This window comes from Notamacropus eugenii, chromosome 4 (assembly GCF_028372415.1).
Source record: "Notamacropus eugenii isolate mMacEug1 chromosome 4, mMacEug1.pri_v2, whole genome shotgun sequence".
NCBI lineage: Eukaryota > Metazoa > Chordata > Mammalia > Diprotodontia > Macropodidae > Notamacropus > Notamacropus eugenii.
Genome location: NC_092875.1, coordinates 401,022,791 through 401,040,506, shown reverse-complemented (window position 1 = coordinate 401,040,506; position 17,716 = coordinate 401,022,791). Strand labels below are relative to the sequence as shown.

Below are 17,716 nucleotides of genomic sequence, written 5' to 3'. Positions count from 1 at the left end.
TTAACACACGGCTGGAAAAACTAGCTAGTATGTTGGGCAACAATGCCAGCATCCTCCAAAAATCTCAGTAGGCTCAAATGCTGAGCCAAATCTAGGGTAATGAAATTTGATTTGGGATAGATATAAAGTACTACATTTTAGCTGAAAAAAAATCCCAACTACATGAGTGGCTACATAATAATACTAATATGTCATAAGGGCAGATGATCAACAATTTAGAGCTCAGAAATCATCCAATACAAACCCCTCAATTTACAGAAAAGGAAATTGAGGCTCAGAAGGGTCAAGTTACTTGCCTGAGGTCACACAAGCAGTGAGCATTGGAGGAAGAATATGAATGAAGTTTCTCTGACTATAGAGGTAGTACAATTTCCAGTGGTAGCATGGCATCACAGGGTATAGGGAGCTGGCCTTCGACTCAAGAAGACCTGTGTTCCTGTCCCTCTTCTGACACTTATGGTTGTCAGAGTCAGGGACTAAATGACCTAAATAATCTCATTGTCCTCAGGCAACTTTTTAAGACTATAAATTGTAGCAAATATACTGATTCATGTTGGCAGAGGAAGTTCCTCACCATGAGCTATTCCAGCGACGAAACCATAGGCTTGAAAATAAACATGAAAATAAACATATACACAAAATATGTAGAGTTTTAAAAAAACAAAACTGAGTGAATGGCTCTCCCAGGAATGGTTTAAGTGAAAGAAGGGAGGTGTCATGATCAGTCCAGGAAGACTGAGTCATCCTTCATTCTCCTGCTCAGCAAAGAAAAATTCAACTTCTCATTTCAGTTTTCCACCATAAAGTTCTCCACTTCTCTGAATTCTCTTCAAATTCCTTTGGTGTTTTGCATTTTTATAAAGTAACAAGAACAACACATTAACAATAATTTTAATAATAAACCAACAGCTGACATTGCTATAATAAGTTAAGGTTTACAAAACCCTTTTTCCTAGAGAAGCAGCAAGGTATAGTAGATTGAAATCAAGCCTTGAAGCTACAGAAACCTGGATTGAAGAATTGCCTCTGTCATACACTGGCTGTGTGATCCTGGGCAAGTCACTTGTTCCTTTGGTGGTCTAGGAGAAGCTCTCTAAGAAAGACTATCAGTTGCAGATGCCATGTCTACACCCACAGTTCCCTACACCAGTAAAATCAAAGGTCTTTTTAAATATGTTATCTCCTTTAGTCTTCACAACAGCTGTCTAAGATAGGAATTAATACTGCCCCCATTTTACCAATGAGAAAAAATGTGACTTAAAGATGTTGAATGACTTGCCCAGAGCCACACTGCTGGTATTCGGGGCTTAACTCTAACCTGGTTTTTTCTGATTCCAATTTCAGCCTTCTGTCTCCTATACAAAATGCTTCATCTTTACTTGTTTGCTTTTAGAAAATTAACACCTTTTTTTCTAATTAGGTACATATTTTTATATGTGGTAATTCTACATAACTTTTTAAAAATATATATACTGTTTTCTCCCTTTCAAATAGATCTTCCTTTAGCAGTGTGGTCAGTATTTTATCTTTATTTCAGGGTAGCTTATATTCAGCATAATACAGTTCCTTTTGTATTTAGGCATTCGCACAACAGCTTGCATATACTACGCTTGAAAGCAATGGTTTTCCACAACACCTTGCTCTTAGTAGATGCTCAGTAGGTTTGAGCTGATTGATTTCCAGCATTGGCTGGAAATATAAAAAGAGCCGCTAACTCAGCCATCCTTTACACTAATATCATACCCATATTCAGATTTCAGGCATCTTGACCTAACTTACCCAGCTACCTGGACTACAGATCTAGTCCTTCAGATCTTATATTTGTACCTGGATGCTTGTACCTAACATCTGGTGTTTTTATACTCCTCCAAACCTTACCTGATCACCAGCGTGGTTCTGCACTTTTGGCCGCTTCAGATTCGATCCCTACACCTTATGACCTAAATGAGAGAGAGGGAGAGAAGGGAAAATCACTCGGCTTGTCTTTTGCTTCTGTTTTCTTTACCAATATATTTTTTAAAATTTTAACAGTAAAACAAAAATAGTTAATAAGCAGTTGAAACCCAAGATAAATGACGAGAAGGTAAGATTCACCATGTTTAGTCATCTGAATTATTTGTTCACATCAAAGACTCAGTGTAACTCTGCTGCGAGCACATGAAACCTAAAATATATAACCTACCTATGCAAGCCTGAGCCGGTTCAGGCTGTCTCCTTTATGTTTGTTCTTTTTTTAATTATAGATAAATAAATATGTATATTGAATTGGATGCAGGCTTGGAACCTACTTTGTATTTTTGTTTCTTTTTTGTTTTTAAATTTTTATTTATTGAATTTTTAATTAACAAAATTTAATTTACAAAACAAGTATTTTCATAATATAGTATAAAAAGGTACTTTGAGAATTTGAGAGGTTCGGAGGTATTGAATCCTATTGGGACAGAAGTAAGTTTTTGGATAATCATTGACAAAATGACTGGTGAAAGCTTGACTGTTTTACCAGCTGACTTGTGTCAGGAGTTGAACAGTGCAGAGACAGGGTGGAATTTGAAATGCCCATTATCAGTCCTACAAACTGCTTTCTAATCTGATGATGTTTAGGTATTAGACTTCTAACAGATTGTGACAATGGTGAAAGATTAAGTTACTGGATCCCATTTTTAGGCATTCTATTAAGACTCGGTGTTTTGTTTTACATTTACCATTTCTTTTCTGTGTAGGTTCCATACCAGATGTATATTGTACACTAAGTACACTTCTTTTATAAGGAAACTATATTTAAGCCATAGCCCAAGCTATAAGTAAAATTGTTCCTGAGGTGCCAAGGTAGGGTGTTTAATGAGCCAAAGAGCTTGAGGTTTTCCAGAATTGAACCAGACCCAAACTACATGCCTGGGTACAAAAAGGGAGCGGACCCAGTACCCCAGCTCTTGTGATTCTTGCAGCAATGGTTAGTGCTTAATATTCTGAGCTTTAACATGTAGATCAAAGAACATCTGCTCAGCAAAGCTGATAAGCAGAACATTCATCAGCTAGAATACAGTATTTGTTCAAGGGAGATGGTGAATTTCCCAAACTTGAAACTCTAATAGGAAACTCTGATAATACTGCCACAACCTGCCCTCAGAGGCTTGTGGGTAATTTAGTAGACATCATTTAAACTAAAAATTAACCATTCTTTCCAGAATCTCATGGAAAATACAGAACCCAAGGTATATTTATTTTATAAAATTTGGTTTTCACAAATTATCCTTATTTGACAAGTACCTATCAAGTGCCCAGCTTACTACTTATCCAGGCTTCCAGCCTTGAATTCAATGAACCTCTTATGTAAAGCAAAAGGGCACTTAATAAAATATTCCTTGATGACAATGGTGACTGGTATAGGTGATGAGGGGATGTCCTTCAGTAAAAAGCAAAAACAAACAAACAAAAAAACATGAGCTGCTTCACTGAGTTAACAATCTGATAAGGGAGACAGAAGGTGCAGAAACAAATAACCAAATGGGTGAGATATAAGAAAACATATTCAGGATGGACTCCAAGGAGACAAGATGGTATCAAACACACTGCTTTTAACACCACTTAAGGAAGCAAAACTCCTACATGTCAAACTGGAGCAGCTATTAGCTTGGATAATGAAGCAGATTTTTTCTTCCAGTGCATTTATTGAGGCTTTTCATAGAGGTTGTGATATGTATTATAAAAAGTACAGAGATGTGAAAAAAAGAGGCATTGGTAGTGTTTCTAGGGTGCTTGCTGCTTGTGTCTTGCCTGACTATTGGGCTGCTTACAAAGAGCTTAAACAAGAAGAGAAATAAAAATACCACTGAGAAATGAAGACACCTCAGAAGATAAATTTCATTCCTACACTTAGAGAATTTTGGCAGATATAGCTCTCCTTGGTGAATGTCATTTGATGTTCTTACTAGGGCTAAGAGTCCAATAATGAAAGATAAAATGTTTTAAAAGAAAAATAGAGCATATTCACAGTCAATTGCAGGTGAAAAGAGATAAACAAAGGGGTTCTTAACTTCATGTTGTGGACCCTTTAGTGGTCTGGTGAAGCCTAGAGACCTTTACTCAGAATAATTTTTTCAATAATTTAAAGAAATGCTGAACTTCAGTTAGAAACTGGTGAAAATAAGAATGTAATTTTCTTCCTACTCAAGTTCATGGACACCCCAAAAATCTATCTATAGACCCACTAAGGGTCTGTAGACCATACCTTAAGAACCCCTGATGTAAGTACTAAATAATTAGAAAGGCAGAGGAATGACAAGAGCATACTCAGGATTTGAGTATTTTTCAGAAGTCACTCAGATCCCACTGATCAGTTTTATTTTAAGTCCATAGCAAGTCACATAAGTAGGAAGAAGGGCTCAGAAGTTCATTTGAGAGGACAGTGCATCTGAAAACCCAATATGCCACACCATTAACTGCTATGAATTGACTTTCAGCTCAAAGCTGGATGCTATTGAAAAGAGCAATATGGGGGAGGAGCCAAGATGGCAGAGTAGAAAGATTCACATACGCTAGCTCCAAACCCACAGCCCATAAAATATCTAAAAAAGAACTCCCAACAAATTCTGGAGCAGCAGAAGCCACAGAACAACGAAGCAGAGGAGGTTTCTGTTTCAGAGAGTCCTGAAAAACCAGTGAAAGGTCTGTCACACCCCGGACCAGAGCCCAGCCCAGCCCTGCCTTGGCCGCTCAGTGCCGAGAGGAGTAGATCTGAGCAGGCTTCAGGGACCAAATCTCCAGCAACCACACAGATCCCTCCACCCACGGGCGCTGTGGGTGAGCGAGAGAGTCTTTTTGGCGTGCTGGGAGGGGAGTGGGGTGTCCCCATAACTCAGGCCCCCTCTGGAGGCAGCAGCAGGGGCAGCAGCAGACAGGGGCTCCCCAAGCAGGCAGGAGTCCAGATCCATTGTTGAAGGTCTCTGCATAAACCCCCTGAGGGAACTGAGCCCCGTGAGGTAGCCCTGCCCCCACCTGAGCACCTGAACTTAATCTCACACTGAATAGCAGCCCCACCCCCATCCAAAGCCCTGAGGCTGGGAAGCAGCATTTGAATCTCAGACCCCAAGCCCTGGCTGGGCAGATCTGGAGGCCAAGTGGGTGTGAAGAGGACATTCAGAAGTCAAGTCACTGGCTGGGAAAATGCCCAGAAAAGGGAAAAAAAAATAAGACTATAGAAGGTTACTTTCTTGGTGACCAGGTATTTCCTCCCTTCCTTTCTGATGAGGAAGAACAATGCTTACCATCAGGCAAAGATACAGAAGTCAAGGCTTCTGTATCCCAGCCTGCCCAATGGGCTCAGGCCGTGGAAGAGCTCAAAAAGGATTTTGAAAATCAAGTTGGAGAAGTGGAGGAAAAACTGGGAAGAGAAATGAGAGAGATACAAGTAAAGAATGAAAAGCAGGTCAACACCTTGCTAAAGGAGACCCAAAAAAATGCTGAAGAAAATAACACCCTGAAAAATAGGCTAACTCAATTGGCAAAAGAGGTTCAAAAAGCCAATGAGGAGAAGAATGCTTTCAAAAGCAGAATTAGCCAAATGGAAAAGGAGGTTCAAAAGCTCACTGAAGAAAATAGTTCTTTCAAAATTAGAATGGAACAGATGGAAGCTAATGACTTTATGAGAAACCAAGAAATCACAAAACAAAACCAAAAGAATGAGAAAATGGAAGAGAATGTGAAATATCTGATTGGAAAAACAACTGACCTGGAAAATAGATCCAGGAGAGACAATTTAAAAATTATGGGACTACCTGAAAGCCATGATCAAAAAAAGTGCCTAGACACCATCTTTCATGAAATTATCAAGGAAAACTGCCCTAATATTCTAGAACCAGAGAGCAAAATAAATATTGAAAGAATCCACCGATCACCACCTGAAAAAGATCCAAAAAGAGAAATTCCTAGGAACATTGTGGCCAAATTCCAGAGTTCCCAAGTCAAGGAGAAAATACTGCAAGCAGCTAGAAAGAAACAATTCAAGTATTGTGGAAATACAATCAGGATAACACAAGATCTAGCAGCTTCTACATTAAGGGATCGAAGGGCATGGAATAGGATATTCCAGAAGTCAAAGGAACTAGGACTAAAACCAAGAATCACCTACCCAGAAAAACTGAGTATAATACTTCAGGGGAAAAAATGGTCTTTCAATGAAATAGAGGACTTTCAAGCATTCTTGATGAAAAGACCAGAGCTGAAAAGAAAATTTGACTTTCAAACACAAGAATCAAGAGAAGCATGAAAAGGTAAACAGCAAACAGAAGTCATAAGGGACTTACTAAAGTTGAACTGTTTACATTCCTACATGGAAAGACAATATTTGTAACTCTTGAAACTTTTCAGTATCTGGGTAGTGGGTGGGCTTACACACACACACACACACACACACACACACATACACACACACACACACACATGCACATGCACACACACAGAGACAGAATGCACAGAGTGAATTGAAGAGGATGGGATCATATCTTAAAAAAAATGAAATTAAGCAGTGAGAGAGAAATATATTGAGAGGAAAAAGGGAGAAATGGAACGGGGTAAATTATCTCTCATAAAAGAGGCAAGCAAAAGACTTTTCAGTGGAGGGATAAAGAGGAGACGTGAGAGAAAAACATGAAGTTTACTCTCATCACATTCCACTAAAGGAAGGAATAAAATGCACACTCATTTTGGTATGAAAACCTATTTTACAATACAGGAAAGTGGGGGAGAAGGAGATAAGCAGGGTGGGGGGGATGATGGAAGGGAGGGCATTGGGAGGAGGGAGCAATTTGAGGTCAACACTCATGGGGAGGGACAGGATCAAAAGAGAGAACAGAAGCAATGGGAGGCAGGATAGGATGGAGGGAAATATAGTTAGTCTTATACAACACAACTATTATGGAAGTCATTTGCAAAACTACACAGATTTGTCCTATATTGAATTGCTTGCCTTCCAAAGGGAAGGGGTGGGGAGGGAGGGAGGAAGAGAAGTTGGAACTCAAAGTTTTAGGAACAACTGTCGAGTACTGTTCTTGCTACTAGGAAATAAGAAATACAGGTAAAGGGGTATAGAAAGTTATTTGACCCTACAGGACAAAAGAGAAGAAGGGGACAAGGGCAGAGAAGGATGATAGAAGAGAGGGCAGATTGGTGATAGGGGCAATTAGAATGCTCAGTGTTTTGGGGTGGGGGAGGGGGCAAAAAGGGAGAAAATTTGGAACCCAAAATTTTGTGAAAATGAATGTTAAAAGTTAAATAAATAAATTTTAAAAAATTAAAAAAATAAAATAAAAGCTTGAAAAAAAATAGCAATATGGAATAGTTATTACCAATGTTCCTCGCTACCTTCAACTCCCCAGATGCTGAAATGAATGGTCCTTACACTGAATCCTGTCCTTGGCGCGGGTGGAGGGAGTCCTAGAACCAATCAGGCTTTTCAAGCCTTGAGACAAGAGCCACTGTGCTCTACAGCATAGTATATGGTTTAGAAAAAGCCACTGTGGTGTAATATGATCCTCTACACAGATTTAGGTGAGTAGATAAACTTCTGTTAATGGTTCTGATGACAATGTAACTACCATGTGACTTGTCAAAAGTTAGGAGCATCCACACTCAAGCTGCCTTATCAATACCAATTTTCAAAAACCCTCAATGTGAAAATGGAAAGACCTTTGTGGTTTGAAAACATTTTGAGAAAAGCTGAAAAGGGGTCTTTGGGTCCTTCAGTGAAGTCAAAGCAAGGCTATAGTGCTATGTTCCACCACCCTGCATTTGTTTCTTTTTGATGTTATAATCCATCAGACTAGTATTCACTCATATCTATTATGTACTGTGCTGGGAGCTAGCATAAAGTGAGTGTAAAACCCCTTGGAGGATGCATGATGCAGGGAGGGGCTCTTCCTCTCCCCACCACAGAGCATAGTAACTGCTTCTCTTTTACCCAGGAACCTTGAGTGTTTTCCCCTCCCAGTTTGATTTTTTTTTTTTTTTGTTAAAAGGGGCCATCCCTTGAGTAACTACTTAAAGAGACCTATTCATTGAATGGGTGTGTCTCACTCAAAGTGAGAATCTGATACGACCTTAGCCTAAAATGGCTAGGGTCCCACATTTCATCCTGGGTCATCTCCAGTCATCCTGATAAACATCTGGCCACTGGACCCACATGGCCCTGGAGGAGAAAGAGAAGCTGGTGACCTTGCAGAGCCCTCCCTCACTCAAATCAAAATCAACTGCAAGTCATGTCATCATCTTGATGTCATAGTCCTCTTCAAGAAGGAAGGACAAACACAACAACAACCATAGAGCAAATGTACCTTCTGACTCTTTTAGATGGTTACTGAAATGGAATGCAATAGTTTTCTTAATTTGAGCAGAGTTTCTTAATTTGGGATACCCACCCCTAGATTTCAAGGAGGACAATGAATTTGAATGGGGGAAAATGACATTTTTATTTCAATATGATTCATTTCCTTTATGATCTTATGTGCTTTATGCATTTAAAACCACATTTATGAATAGAGGTCCACATGTTTTAAGAGTTTGCCAAAGAGGACCATGACACATATATATACAAAAAAGTTAAGAAGCTCTGCCCTAAAGAGATGATCTCCACCCTCAAGTTTCTCCTCCATAGTAGGAGGTAAATAAATTGGTAAATAATTCCTTTAGAGTGATGATCTCCAATGGGGGCAAGGCCCAGTGGATGGACTGTCACCTGAACCCAAGAAGTATGTGATCATCCAATCAAAAGACAGGAACATGCATTTCATCTCAGCTTCCCAGCAACATCTAATCACTGTCCTTGACTCCAACACTGTCATCCTAACCCTAATCCCCAATTCTCCCTTATTTCACTCCTGTGTCCATTGTACAAACTTCCAACTTCTCCACTTCTGAGTCAGGTTTTGAGCCCTGAGGGCAATAATAAGGAAAATGACTTTCTTCCCAAATACCCATAGTGGCTGCAGAGCAACCACTGGGAAAATTCCTATATTCATCTTCCTATTTTCACCCTGATCCACTAATGGCTATAGCAAGCAATTTCCAGAGGGTGAACTCTGCACTCCAGGTAAGTGACCAACAAGTGAGAGTCCCCTTCTCCTCTTTTGGCTTTGGTGGGACAAAGTGGGTTGCACAGGATGACAGGCATGAATGAATTGTGAAAGATGGAAGCTCTAACTACAAAATCTTTATCCTTTTCACAGCCCATTCATTCTTTCAGACTTACTTATTACTATCAAAGGCATGACCATCTTTTTGGTCACCCAGGATTAAAGCCTCAGTGTCATCCATGACTCCTCATTCTTCTTCCCCCCATGTATGTGATCAATTAATAAATCTTGTAGATTCTACTTCTACAACATCTTTCATATCTATCCCCTTCTCTCCACTCATAGAGTCACCATCCTAGTTCAGATTCGCACCCCACAACCCCAACCTGAACTATTAAAATAAGCTCCTAACTAGTTACTATGCCTGATCTCCCTGCTCCTCTCTACACCCTTCATTTGTTTGCCAAGTGATTTTTCCTAAAGTGCAGTTCTGACCATGTCGGTTCCTAGATTCCAGTGGCTCCTATTAAGTCTAGGATCAAATATTATCTCCTCTTTATCTGATCATTTTCATAATTTCAACTTGTGCATGTTTTATAACATACATATCTATCAGTATAGTAGTGCATATATAACAAATCAATATGGAGGGAGAGAAAGGAAAATAGGGAGAGAGAGAGAGAAACGGAGGAGAGGAAGGGGAAGTTGGAGAAGAGGGGAGAGACAGAGATTGTTTGAACAGTTCCTTTATTGGGATATGTGAACAAAAAAGTTTAAAGATCACAATCTTAAAGGAACCTAATATATAATCACTGGGCACATGGAAGTGATGGCATTGACACCAATAAATAACATGAGATTTTTATACCTTGTTGTCTTGAAAAAGTGACCTAATGTTCTCTAAGCCTCAATTTCCTCCTCTGTCAAATGAGGGGTGCAACTATGTGCCCTCTAAAACCCTTTGTAACTCTAAACCTTTGACTCTAAGGCTATGAATTTATGATCAGTATAGCTCTTAAAGTCCCTTAATTAGCCATAGGATCAGGATTGAATCAAAATGAGTTCAATAAGCCCATTTGTAGTTGATAAGTGCTCTTGGCTTTTGACTTAAGTCACCAGAATAAATAAGCAAAGGGCTCTGCTGTCTCCACCTCCTCATTCCCCAGGAGCTTTGAAATGTCTCAGAAGAGATCCCAAGACTCCATAACATCCCAGTGAGGAGTCTCTAGCTCCAGAGGCTAGTCTAAAAAGCTACTTCTTGCATCCACCCCCTGGATACTAACCTCATAATTCTGAGATTAAACTCTCATTAATATTAGTGCTCTCTCTACTCAAGACAGAGTCATTATCATTTTCCCTCTCTCTTTACTTAGTGAATAGATAAAATGATTAGCTTGAACATTTTATCATGGCTATTAGACTTCTTTTCATTTTGTTTTGGTTTTGTTTTGATGGAGATTGTCAAAGATCTGTTTCAGGTACTTTTGTTTCCTCTAGGGGAATTTTATGATCTTTTTTACCTATTTGTATCTTAATTTTATATTACTTACGAATCCTGAAGGTGGCCAAAAATACTCTCACTGGATGTGTGTGTGTGTGTTGTGTGTGTGTGTGTGTGTGTGTGTGTGTGTGCGTGTGACAGCTGTTCTCTTCCTAGACTGTTTGTTTGCTTTGGAAGAACCAGACTTCCCATGACAGAGACCATGTTTCACTGACACATCCAATTAATTAAATATCCCACACTGGAAACTCTATCTCTTCTAACATGTAGAATAGGGACCTGTACACTGCAGGTGTTTAATAAATTTTTGCCAAGTTGTAGAATTAAATTGAAGCCATTTCACTCGATGTTTTTGTTTTTTTCTCAAAATAAGTTTTATTGATGTGGTGGTTGAACTCGATGGTGTGGGAGGACGCTTTCAGCAAGCTCTGCATCTATGATGCTATTATTCTTTTTGTTTTTATGTCACAATTCCTTCTGGAAATCTCCCTCAACAAGGAAAATCTGTGTTCTACTTGGGGATTTTGCTGATGTTTATTATGTTCCCATCCCTCTACTAAAATATACTTTACTCACTCTCTTATTATTATAGTTATCAATTGATTGCTAATATGTATTTCTGGACAATACATATGCATGTTTGTCCATATCCATATAAAGACTTACACTTCAGCCCAACATCACACTGTTTACCTGACAGTCTGTGCTTAGCATTCAGAGGGAAGACAGATTGATCAGCATTAAAGCTATCTAGTCCCTGTCCCTAAGGTTACCTTCTTTATCAGTGTCTGGACAGCTGTCAGCCAGGTTGGTCAGCACAGCTGTCCTGCAAATGAATCCTGAATAGACATCCAGCAGTGCATCCACAGCAGGGTGAGCTGAAAGGCTTGCAGGGATAGAAATTGCTACAGATGACCTGGCCAGTCTTCCCAGACAAGGATAATGTTGATGGTAGCATAATGTCACATGCAATTTGCCACCAGGAGGTAGTCCACTTGACTTGTAGGGAGAAATAGTGCATATCATCTGGGACCTTATGACCCAGAATGATAAAAGGCAAATATGTGGGCAGGAGGCCAAGTTACAGCTCTTGGACATTGTATTGTGAGAAACCACTTTCTGTTTTTCTCAATGCTATTTATCTAGAGTCCAGTTCATTGGGTAGTTTGGGAATTGGACTCCATTAGCCACAAACACAGGTGCTGGGGTCATTGTTATTAATTCAGTGACTATACTGGTGCAGATGTGGGTGGGAGTGGGAGGCGGGATGGATGTACCAAACAACTTGGGAAATATTCAAAGAGAACTGCAACTAAAAGCAGAGAAATGGAAGGGGAAAGGGGAATTCTCTGCTACTGATGAATAGCAAGAAGGTAGAGGAAGAAGAAAAGAACCCAAGAGAGCACAAGCCAGCTGCATTTAAGAAACATTTCCTGTTTGAGAAAGAAATAGAACAATTGAAATCACTGTATGAAGAGGAGGCAAAGTGTGGCATGGTTTCAGAGACCATGTGATCCATGGCCCTGAATTCAGCTAAGCTCCTATGTCATAGAAGGGCCTAACTCCGTAAATGGAAGGCGTGTTCCAACTTCCTATCAGCAGCCATTCATACACGTGCCTGAGCCTCCGAATAGAAGGGGATAAAACCCCTTCATCTTATTTATCAACATGAAGACAAGATGTAGGAGAATGACTTTTAAAACATTTGCTTTCAGGGAAGCTAACCAGGGCAGTAGATAGAGAGCTGGCCATGGAGTCAGGAGGACCTGAGTTCAAATGGAGCCTCAGATACTTACGCTGGGCAAGTCATGAATCACTGCATGCATTTCTGCCTCTCCCCTCCACCAAAAAAAAAAAAAAGAAGACATTTGCTTTCAAACTCTGATTCTTCGTTGTAAAGAAATGTCACTTCACACAAAGTAGTAGGCCCTTCGTAAATATTTAATTCATACCAATAATCAATAATCCATATTGGGTCGTCCTGGTAAGGAGGATAAATATTGTGTCAAAATGTTTATATCTATTTAATCATACTTATCTTAATCATATAGCTAATAGGTTGCTAAAAATAATCAGATATTTTTATTTTTGACCTAAAAATTTATATTATTTTTTACCTAAGACTTTTATTACATTTCCCTCTTTTTAAATTTTGATTTAATTTTAAAGTTTTAAATTTAATTTAATTTTTCTCACAATACAATAATACAAGCACTATCTTCATATGATATAAAAAAAGATTATTGTACATGAAATTGCAAATCTATTATGCACAACTTGTTTAATCCTTTTAAATATATAACAAAGTTATCATCATTATTTAAATTTATTTTTCCTGCCCTACCATTAGCCACAAATATGTATATATGTATATATATGCACACACATTATATATAATGTATGTATTTGTGTATGTATATGTAAAATTGTTCTATACATCTATTTATCAATACTTTCTCTGGATGCAGATAATGTCTTCCTTCATATGTCCTTTGTATTTATAATAGTCAAAATTACTTATTTGCTCAAAATTGTTCCTAAAATAATATTGCAATTACTGTATACAATGTTCTCTTGGTTCTGCTTATTTTGCTTTTCATTATTCTGTGTCATTCTATCCACATTTTTCTAAGATCATCAAGCTCATCATTTCTAACAGCATAGTAAAATCCCATGCTTTTAATGTTGTGAGTTTGAAAAGTCTGCAAAAGGTTGGAGGGGAATTGAAGTGGGTGACTGGGAAGATTTCCTAGAAACTCCTCCAATGTTCTTGGACAGTGGGGCCATCAAGAAGAAGACTGGACCCACTGTGACTGATTTACCATCAGAATTGCAGGGAGAGTACTGAGTCTAAGTAGTGGAATTTGCATTCTGATAAGGTTAAATATGGGTCTCCAGGCAGATGGTAACAGTAGTTATAAGCTAAATTACTGAATCCTGGTTAGTTCATTTTATTAATAGGTGCTTATGACTGTTCTGTATTTAGTATGCCTTTTGTGCTTAGGAATAAATTACCAGTCCATTACTGATTCATATTTCATATACATATATATGTATGTGTTTAAGTATATATATATATATATATATACACACACACACACATATGTATACACACATATATGTATGGGTATGTGTGTATGAGTATGTGTGTGTATGTATATATCTATATACACACATACATATATACACATACACATATACATATATGTATGTATATATACATACATATATGTACATATGTATGTATATATACATACACACACATACATATATACATATATATTTTTTTCACTTTTACTTTCCCATTTAGAGAGACCCAGACACAAATCATAACCAAATCCTTAATTAGGGTTTCCCAGGGCTTTGGGGTGAGCTAATTAACAATTTGAAGAGGGTAAGAAAATGAAAACTAATCCCTGTAAATAAAGATAGGCTGCCCTAGGACTGAACCTAATCCGTTCTTATTCTTGGACAAAGAACATCTCTGTGGACCAAACAGTGATGTGTCAATGCAAGATATATATCATCCCCATCATCCTTTCTGGAACTAAAGTTGTCCTAAAGAATGCATTTCCCAACACTTTTATTCCATTACAAAGGCAGTCAACTTGCACATTTACACAATTGTCTGAAAACTTAAATATAAAATAATGGAAGGTTATCAACTTATCCCAGGACCATATCTGTCTGAATTCCACCAAACCACAAAAAAAAAATGAAATTACAATAGAAATAACAAAAATGATGACAGTGTAGGATATAAACATTCCAACAAGTCCAAGCAATAGAAAAGTTGGCACAGAGTTGTATGCTGATACTACTCAAAACATTATGATGATTACTTTGGATAGACTAGAAGCAGTTTTTAGTCCAATTTTTTTTTGAGAGAGAGACAGAGATAAAGAAAGGGATCTCTACACAGAAAACTTTTTGAGAACTAATGCCTGTGGGTTTTTTTTTTTTTTAGTAAGGCAATTGGGATGAAGTGACTTACCCAGGGTCACATAGCTACTAAGTGTCACGTGTCTGAGGCCAGATTTGAACTTAGATCCTCCTGAATCCAAGGTCAGTGCTCTATCCACTCCCCCATCAAGCTATCCCTAGTACTGTTTTTAGAACAATTAAAACTCAAGTTAATTCCTTGTCTACTGTAGACATTTAGGACAATATTGCTTCATATTAGGACTGTAAAAAATTGAGATGGTGCTTGCACTCCCCTTCCCCCTAAACTCTCCTTGTTAGAATTCTCAACAAAAGCTTTGGGGAAATATATTTGTTTTGATTTGCTGCTATTTTCCACTCTAGTTGAAGAATTACAAAGATGTAGAAATGGTGCATTTTTGGGGAGAAAATTATTCAGGAGGTAATGAGGAATCAGGGAAGAGGCTGAAGCAAAGGAGCATTATGAACAGATTTGTTTACAACTAAGATGAAGAGAGCAGCTGTAAGAATAATGGTTCAGAAGAAGAGTATTTGGCTGAGCCTCAAGGTCTGAGATGAGCACATGCAGAATGTACATGTGCTGGGATAGGAAGGTGAGGTCGCAGACCATGACTTGATGACTACAAGAGTAGAAATCAAACAAGTTGAGAAGGCAAGCACTGTTTTGGTCTTTAGACAAGGAAAGGAAAAGGGACTGGTCAAAACCTAAGGGGTTTGGTCCCTTCTACTTCTTTATTTGTCTTCCTTATTATTTGCTTAGACCTTTGGTGGCTGGCAGAGACACTTATAAATGATCGAATTTTGGCCGAGGGCATCAGACACATTATGGTATGAGAGGTAGAGCCAAAGATACTTGTTCAGATGAGGTAATCTCTGTATACCTGGAAGAACTGGGTGGCCCAGGCTACTTGGCTAGCACAGTATAGAAGGGATAGAGTTATGACCTATTTTGATTTTTACCTGTCCTCTCTTACCCTGGTGCCCCAAGCCTGACCTCAGGAGCTGGTTTGGTCAGAGAACCAGTATTAATATAAAAATAAGTTGCTTAAAACATTAGGTTTCTAGCATAATGTTATTTTGGCTCTTATTTAACATAACTTTCCAAGGTCATATTTTACTTTATCAAGAAACAACAATCTCCACTGAGATTACTGAGCATATTAAGCCTGCAAACATCCAGAATGTCTGAGAATTAGTAATCCAAGCAGTAAACCAATGAGATCGAAACACTAATACAGTATCATTGTTAAGAGCTCTCATAAGAATCCTGCTTCAAATACAATATTGGGTATTCTGGTATACTAGCGACTATGAAAGAAAAGGAAAGTGGACTGGATTCCCCTTGGAAGTGCATAATCCAAAGAGATCCAAGAAAAAGAGAAAGTGCCATATATATGGAAATATTTGTGACACTGCTTTTTGTGGGACAATGAACTAGAAACTAAGGGAATCAATGTGGAGATAACTAAACAAATTATGTTATATGAATGTGATGAAAAAATATGCTACACTATGTAAGAAAAGGAAAAAGGGACAGTTTCAGAAAAACACGTGAAAACTTAGTTAAACTGATGCAGACGGAAGTAAACAGGACCAGGAGAACTATTTATACAACAATTAGAGTAAAGATAAGCAACTTTCAAAGACTATTAAATCCAATGATCAACCACAATGCTGAAGGACTAATGATGGTAGGAAGTTAGAGAACATGCTATATATGTCTTCAGTCTGAGAGATGATGAACTCGGAGAGCAGAATGAGACATCTACTTTTTGCAAATGGTCCATGTGGACATCTGGTTTTCTTTGATATACATATTTGTTACAAGGATTTTGTTTTTCTTTTCATTTTTATCTCAATGAGGAAACGGAGGAGGAGGAGAGAAGAAAAGATAGATTTTTGTTCATTAAAAGAAAATGAACACATAGGTGCCCTGTAGGTGATCATATTTGCAAATTGGAGGAAAAAGAACATATTCAAAACCAGGTCATGTGAGGAGCATTTAAAAATAATGAAAATCTTTAGTTTGGATTAGAAAATATTTAGGAAATATGTTGTAGTTGTTTACAAGTGTTGGAAAGGTTAGCATGTGTAAGAGATGTTTTGGTTGGTTCCAGAAAACAAAGCTGAGACCAGTGGGCAGAACTATCAGCAAGGTAAATGAGGCTCAAATGTAGACCTTTCCAATGATTAAAGTGTCCAGAATGAAATTAGTAAGGCTAATCATTTGTCAGGTATGTCAATATCCAAGTATATAATTTGTTTGGATCAAGTAGCAAACTCTTAAGGACAGTTAACTGTGCCATCTCATGCTGGGTTTAAATTCTCTCTCACAATAGTGGCATTTTAACCAGAAAAACTGGGAGTCTCCTTTCAAAGGGATAATACTTTTTAAAAAACAAAATACAATATTTTGACTTGTTCTCAAAAGTGCCTGGAGGACAGCCAATGTCATCCTTTATTCTGAGGATGGGAATATAGGAACAGGAAGTGACTACTTTTCTCCTAGTCTATGCAAGCTTCCATGCCCTGCCTTCTAGGCTTGCTACCAAAAAAAAAAAGGCACTTTATAAACCTTATGGCACTATACAGATATGAATCATTACTATTAACATCATATCCCTTAGTCATCTCCCAGGAAGCTGCTCAGCCACCAATTCCTCTTTCAGTAGCTCTAGATTGACAAATATATGAGGAAATACAGAGAAAGAAAACTATAGGTAAATTTCTCTAATGAATGTTGATGTAAAAATTTTAAATAAAGGACTATGAAGGATATTAGAGAAATATGTTACAAAACTCATATGCTGTAGTTGGGTGGGATTTATACCAGGAATGAAGGACTTGTTCAATATCAAGAAAACTATCAGCATAACTGACCAATAACTAAAGTAAGAAAAATCATATAATTTTATCAATAAATCCTTAAAAAGCTTTTTGACAAAATACAACACCCATTCCTATTAAAAATATTAGAAAACATAGGAATCAAGGAAGCTTTTCTTACAGTGATAGGTAGTATCTAAAACCAAGAGGAAACATTATCTGTCTGTAATGGAGATAAGTTAGAAGCCTTCTCAATAAGATCAGGGGTGAAGCAAGGATGTCCATTATCACCACTATCATGCAATATTGCATTGTAAATGCTAACTATAGCAATAAGACAAAAAAAATTGAAGGAATAAAAACAAGTAATGAGGAAACAAAA

The 17,716-nt window shown here is 37.9% G+C and overlaps 1 protein-coding gene across 12 annotated transcripts in view; it reads right to left on the bottom strand.

The window, feature by feature from the left end:
- Positions 1 to 17,716, bottom strand: part of PDE4D (phosphodiesterase 4D) — a 1,946,032-nt gene that overhangs the window by 1,685,138 nt on the left and 243,178 nt on the right. For all 12 annotated transcript variants that reach the window (XM_072599359.1, XM_072599367.1, XM_072599363.1 and 9 more), the window contains exon 2: positions 1,879 to 1,940. The gene's annotated coding sequence lies outside the window, so the exon portion shown is untranslated. The remainder of the gene's footprint in view (positions 1 to 1,878; positions 1,941 to 17,716) is intronic.